We start from the raw sequence: 6,704 nt of genomic DNA, 5'->3' as shown, positions 1-6,704 counted from the left end.
CGCTTGAACCTGGGAGGTGGAGGTTGCAGTGAGTTGAGATAATGACACTGCACTCCAGCCTGGGTGACAGAGTGAGACTTTGTCTCAAAAAAAAGAAAAAGAAAAAGAAAAAGAAATAGTGGGCCAGGTGTGGTGGTGGTTCACACCTGTAATCCCAGCACTTTGGGAGGCCGAGGTGGGAGGATTGCTAAGGGCCAGGAGTTTGAGACCAGGTTGGACAACATGGTGAGAACTTGTCTTTACAAAAAACTACAAAACATTAGCTGGGCATGGTGTTGCATTCCTTTAGTTCCAGCTACTTAGGAGGCTAAGGTGAAAGGATCACTTGTGTCTAGGAGGCAGAAGTTGCTGCAAGCCAAGATCATGCCACTGCACTCCAGTCTGGGTGACAGACGAAGACCCTATCAAAAAAAGAAAGAGGCCAGGCACGGTGGCTCACCCCTGGCTAATTTCTGTATTTTCAGTAGAGACGGGGTTTCACCATGTTGGCCAGGCTGGTCTCAAACCCCTGTCCTCAGGTGATCCACCCGCTTTTGCTTCCCAAAGTGCTGGGATTACAGGCGTGGCGGCTCAATTTTTTAAAGAAGAAAAGGACGAATCAGGAGAGGAGACAATTACAAGCTCTGTTCATCTGGAATTCTCATTGGCTTACAGAAATAACTTTGGCTAGTGATTGGTTATATGTTGTAGACCCACAGGGTGGATGGCGTCTGTGGCCACTTGGGCATTAGCTGGTCCAGAGCCCAGAGCCCCCGTAGCAAGTAGCTTCAGGAGGTAATTATTTAGCGCAATAGAAACTGAGACGTGACTGCTGTTACATTTTTTTTCTTTTTTTTTTCTTTGAGACGGAGTTTCACTCTTGTTGCCCAAGCTGGAGTGCAATGGCAGGATCTCGGCCCACTGCAACCTCCGCCTCCCGGGTTCAAGTGATTCCCCTGCCTCAGCCTCCTGAGTCGCTGGGATTACAGGCGTGCGCCGCCACTCCCGGCTAATTTTTGCATTTTTAGTGGAGATGGGGTTTCACCGTGTTAGCCAGAATAGTCTCGATCTCCTGACCTCGTGATCCACCTGCCTCGGCCTCCCAAAGTGCTGGGATTACAGGCGTGAGCCACCACGCCCGGCCTTTTGACTGCTGTTACTTTTTTTTTTTTTCATTTTAAAAATAGATCAGTTTTATTCTGCTAGTTCCATAAAAACAGTGTAAACACCAGCATTCTGTACATCTTGCTGGTGAATTCACATAATGCTTAGTTCCCTGATCCTTTGACCTCCTCCTCTTCTCCAGTTATTTTCTGTTTGGACCACTGGCCACAGGAGTGGCACAGGATTGGGGTTTAGGAGAGAGCAATGCGGCTTTTGTTTTATTGACTGCTTTTGTTACATTTTAAATGCCTTTCTGGACCTGATAATTTAAGGGGGCTGGCATTTCTCAGGTCAAAGGGTTTTTTTGTTTGTTTCTCACTATTGCTCAAAAGCCACATGTGTCAAGGGCAGCTCTTGTAACAGCTGAGAAACTTATAGAACCTTTCCAGGGCCGGCGCAGTGGCTCTCGCCTGGGGAACAAAAGCGAAACTCTATCTCAAAAAAAAAAAAAAAAAAAGAACATTTCCAGGCCAGGCACAGTGGTTCACACCTGTAAGTCCCAGCACTTTGGGAGCTCGAGGTGGGAGGATCACTTGAGGCCAGGAGTTTGAGACCAGCATGGGCCACATGGCAAGCAAGACCTAGTTTCTACAAAAATTTTTTTTTTTTTTTTTTGAGACGGAGTCTCCCTCTGTCGCCCAGGCTGGAGTGCAGTGGCCGAATCTGAGCTATTGGACGGCGCTGGGCCAGATGCCTGCCCCAAGCCCTGGGACACCCAAACCTGGTTAAAGTGCCAAGCTACCATCTGGGGGTGCTCACAGAAGGGGCCAGAAGCTGGGATTACAAGTGTGGAGGCAGGCGCCACCCCAGACAGGTGGGTGATGTCTGAGCCAGAGTCTTTGGGATGAACAGGGCTTTGGCAGACAGCTTTGTTGGGCGGGCAACGGGCACAGTAGGTGCAATGGTATCGAGGTTGGAGAGATGGACCGGCGGGGAGAAGAGAAGGGAGGATGGCAGGAGAGATGGGCAGAGGCCAGGACCCCAGGAGCCCTGAGCCTTCAGGGCTTTGGGCCCTCTTGGGGCAATGGGGAGCCACAGGAGAAGCATGAGGCGGAGAGGGCTGCCCTGGATTTGCCCACCTTCAGGAACCCACGTTGGTTGCCCGGGTGGGTGGTTTGGAGGTGATGAGGATGGAGGTCGTAGCATGTCACTGAGAGCGATGCTTGTTCTGATATTTGTCCCCATGAGCCTCCGAAATCGGTCAGAACAGTGCTCAGACTGGGGACAGTGGCTCACACCTATAATCCCAGCACTTTGGGAGGCTGAGGCAGGCAGATCACCTGAGGTCAGGAGTTTGAGACCAGCCTGGCCAACATGGCAAAACCCCGTCTCTACTAAAAACACAAAAATTAGCTGGGCATAGTGGTGCATGCCTGTAATCCAGCAACTCCAGAGGCTGAAGCCTCCCCAGGAGGCGGAGTGCAGTGAACCAAGATTGCACCACTGCCCTCCAGCCTGGGCAACAGAGTGAGACTCTGTCTCAAAACAAAAACAAAAACAAACCAAAAACAATGCTCAGACCTTGCTGAATTGGAGAAGAGCAGGTGCCTGGGTCCTCTCAGCTGATGGTGACGTCACCATGAGCCACCATGCCCGGCCCTGTGAGTGTTTATAGCAGAGGTGGTTCTGTGCAGGCTCTGGGAGGAGTGAGTGGCAGATGGGGCTTGAGGCCAGAGGCAGGAGGACAATTCAAGACTGAGGTGTCTTGGGCACTGGTGCTGGGGCCAGGGAGAGCCCTGGCATGCTGGGCCCCGGGCCTCAGTGAAAGCAGGATGGGGTGGTGGCCAGGCGGGGAGGCCAAGGCCTGGCACCAGCCAACAGCCCCTCTCCTGGCAGGGACATCTTGGCAGGAGCCGGGCTCTGCCCAGGGCGCTAATGTCCTCTTAATTAGCCAGGCACTTGCCAAGCACTTGCCACTGCGGCCTCACTTTGCAGAACACACTTGGGCTTGGAGCAGGACCAGCATCAGCCACTGAGTGAGTAGTGGGGATGACCAGGTGAGCACCGTAGTGAGAAGGTGTGACCTCTGAGTCCCCACTGAAGTCAATCCAGGCCCCCACCTCCGGTCATCATCAGCAGAAGAGTGACAGAAAGAGAAACGATATCAAGGAACACATTTTCAGGGCCAGATTCCAGGTTCCCCCACCTATTTTCCTTTGCTCCTGCCTTGCCTGGCCCTGCCCCCTTGAACTCTTATTCACCCAGTGCAGGCATCACCTCCTCCTGAAGGCCCTCCTGGACTGCACAGTTAACTCTGGGGTCTCCCTTGCACAGGGCAGCTCATGTACGGATCCACAGGTGAGTTCCTGTCTTTGAAGGGTTACAGTTTAGGTCCTGAGGCAGTGGTGGGGCGGTCACACCCCCACCCACACCCCTCTTTGCAAATCCCATGGGAGCTATGAGCCTGGGTTCCCCAAACTGTATGTTCCCCACTTAAAGCTGGGCCAGATCCTATTTGCTGTATCCAGGCATCAGTTTCCCTGCTTGTAACCAGAAGTCCATGCAGCCAGGAATTGGCAGGGAGCTGGGCACGATGGCTCACGCCTGTAATCCCAGCACTTTCAGAGGCTGAGGCAGGAGGTACACTTGTGATCAGGAGTTTGAGACCCCAGCCTGGGCAACACAGTGAGATCCCCGCCTCTACAAAAAAATTAAAAACAATTAGCCGGGCCTGGAGGCATACACCTGTAGTCCCAGCTATTCAAAAGAGGCTGAGGTGGGAGGATTACTTGACCCCAGGAGTTTGAGACTGGAGCGAGCTCTGATTGCACCACTGCACCCCAGCCTGGGTAAGAGAATGAGACTCTGTTTTATTTTATTTTATTTTTTGAGATGGAGTCTCGCTCTGTCACCCGGGCTGGAGTGCAGCGGCGAGATCTCGGTTCACTGCAACCTCTGCCTCCCGGCTTCAAGAGATTCTCCTGCCTCAGTCTCCCAAGTAGCTGGGATTACAGGTGTGTGCCACCATGCCCGGCTAATTTTTTGTATTTTTAGCAGAGACGGGGGTTCACCATATTTGCCAGGCTGGTCTTGAACTCCTGACCTCAGGTGATCCGCACCCCCTTGACCTCCTAAAGTGCTGGGATTATAGGCCTAAGCCAAAGTGGCTGGCCGAGACCCTGTTTTAAAAAAATTAATGAGGTTGGGTGTGGTGGCTCATGCCTGTAGCCCCAGCACTTTGGGAGGCCGAGGAGGGTGGATAACCTGAGGTCAGGAGTTTGAGACCAGCCTGACCAACATGGAGAAACCCCCGTCTCTACTAAATATTCGAAATTAGCAGGGCGTGGTGGTGCACACCTGTAATCCCATCTACTTGGGAGACTGAGGCAGGAGAATTGCTTGGATCTGGGAGGCAGAGGTTGTGGTGAGCCGAGATCGTGCCATTGCACTCCAGCCTGGACAAAAAGAGTGAAACTCTGTCTCAAAAAAATAATAATAATAAAATAAAATAATAATAATAATTGATAGATATGTTGGTGGAGGCAGGACAGTGGGAGTGACAGCCTGGTTCTGCCTTCCTGGGCTCTGACTGACCATGCTGGAGTGTGGCTCAGGGCCCTGGAGGGCACAGCTGTCCTGTGGCTCTGTGGTCAGCCAGGAAGCCAGGCCTGGCAGGACTCCTGCCCTAGAATCAGCTCCTCCCACTCCCCAGGGTACCATGCAGGGCGCTGGCCGTACCAGGCCGCCTCGCGGGTGCCGCAGAGCCAGCGGCTGCACAGCAACAAAGACGCCATTCACAGGCTCTCGGCCACGAGGCCGGTCATTTAAGGAGGGCTGAGCCAGTGACATCTGTGCATTTGTAACATGGACAGCATTTCTGGTCCCATATACACGCCTGGGCCAGCCACATTTATCTCCCTCGGAGAGAAGGTAAATGAGGCTTGGGAGGGAATGAGGGATGGCTTGGAGTCACACAACTCTAATGATGACCCTGGGCAGGAAGCTCCCAGGATGGCAACAGAAACTCAGGGCGGGTTGGGCCCTGACCGGTGGCTCACACCTGTCATCCCAGTCCTTTGGGAAGCAGAGGTACAAGGATCACTGCAGCCCAGGAGCTCAAGGCCAGCCTGGGGAATATCGTGAGAACCCATCTCTAAAAAATAATAAAAATAAAAAATTGACCTGGCACGGTGGCTCACGCCTATAATCTCAGCACTTTGGGAGGCTGAGGTGGGCAGATCACGAGGTCAGGAGATTGAGACCCTGTCTGTACTAAAAAAGTACAAAAAATTAGCCAGGCATGGTGGCGGAAGCCTGTAGTCCCAGCTACTTGGGAAGCTGAGGCAGGAGAATGGTGTGAACCCGGGAGGCGGAGCTTGCAGTGAGCCGAGATTTCACCGCTGCACTCCAGCCTGGGTGATAGAGTGAGACTCTGTCTCAAAAAAAAATTTTTTTTTTTTTTTGCTGGGCATGGTGGTGCATGTCTGTAGCCCCAGCAATTTGGGAGGCTGAGGTGGGAGGATTGCTTGAGCCCAGGAGTTTGAGGCTGGAGCGAGCTGTGATTGTACCACTGCACTCCAGCCTGGGTGACAGAATGAGACCCTGTCTCTCCCCACTCCCTGCAAAAAAAAAAAAAAAAAGAAAACCTCAGGGTATTCCACCCCTGTCCTTGCACAGATTAAGAATCGAAGCTTCTAGAAGGGGTATATTTTGCCCCCAGGTCACAAATCCTAGTCTTCAGACTACAGTCAAGACCTAGTACAGTGCTCAGGCCTAAAAAAGCTGTCAAGGAGGGTGTGAGGCTGCAAAGTTGCGGAGAGAAGGGGGGCCCCAGGGAGGCTGCAGCAGGAAGCCCCAGGGAAGTGCTTGGGAGAGGGAGATTCTGCAGCCAGAAGGAGCAGCCCGTGGCCTTTGGGTGTTTGCTCCTGTTTGTGAGTGGTGGTCTGGCTGGGTAGGACAGGGTCTGAGTCCTCACTCAGGGAACTGAGCACGGGGTGAGCCGAGCAACCCTTCCTGGTGGCCTCACTTTCCCCTGCAGAGCCTGCTGCATGGCATCCAGTGGCCAGCCCGGGAGCAGCTCAGGACTGGCCTCACTTCGTGCCACGCCCTCGTACCAAAGTGGCTTGGATGGCACCTGGGTTCCTGAAGGGCCCAGGAACACAGCGTCCATGTCCCCATCCTTCCCCGGAGGGACCTGGGGTGGGGCCTGCAGAAAGAATCATGTGACTTGCTCATGGGCAGCTTGTCCTGCCCCAGACACAGAGGTGCCCAGCGTAAGCGAGATGCAGGCAAGGTGAGGACAGGGAATGGTGCTGAGCAGGAATGATTTTCGAAAATGCTGCTTCGTGGCTGGGGACGGTGGTGGCTCAATCTTGTAGTCCCAGCACTTTGGGAGGCCGAGGTGGGCAGATCATGAGGTCAGGAGTTCAAGACCAGCCTGGCTAATATAGTGAAATCCCGTCTCTACTAAAAATACAAAAATTATCCAGGTGTGGTGGCGCGCATCTGTAGTCCCGGCTACTGGGAGGCTGAGGTAGGAGAATCGCTTGAACCTGAGAGGTGGAGCTTGCGGCGAGCCGAGATCACACCACTGCACTCCAACCTGGGCGACAGAGCAAGAC

The sequence above is a fragment of the Mandrillus leucophaeus genome, unplaced genomic scaffold (assembly GCF_000951045.1).
Source record: "Mandrillus leucophaeus isolate KB7577 unplaced genomic scaffold, Mleu.le_1.0 Scaffold506, whole genome shotgun sequence".
Lineage (NCBI taxonomy): Eukaryota > Metazoa > Chordata > Mammalia > Primates > Cercopithecidae > Mandrillus > Mandrillus leucophaeus.
This window is presented reverse-complemented; position numbering follows the sequence as displayed.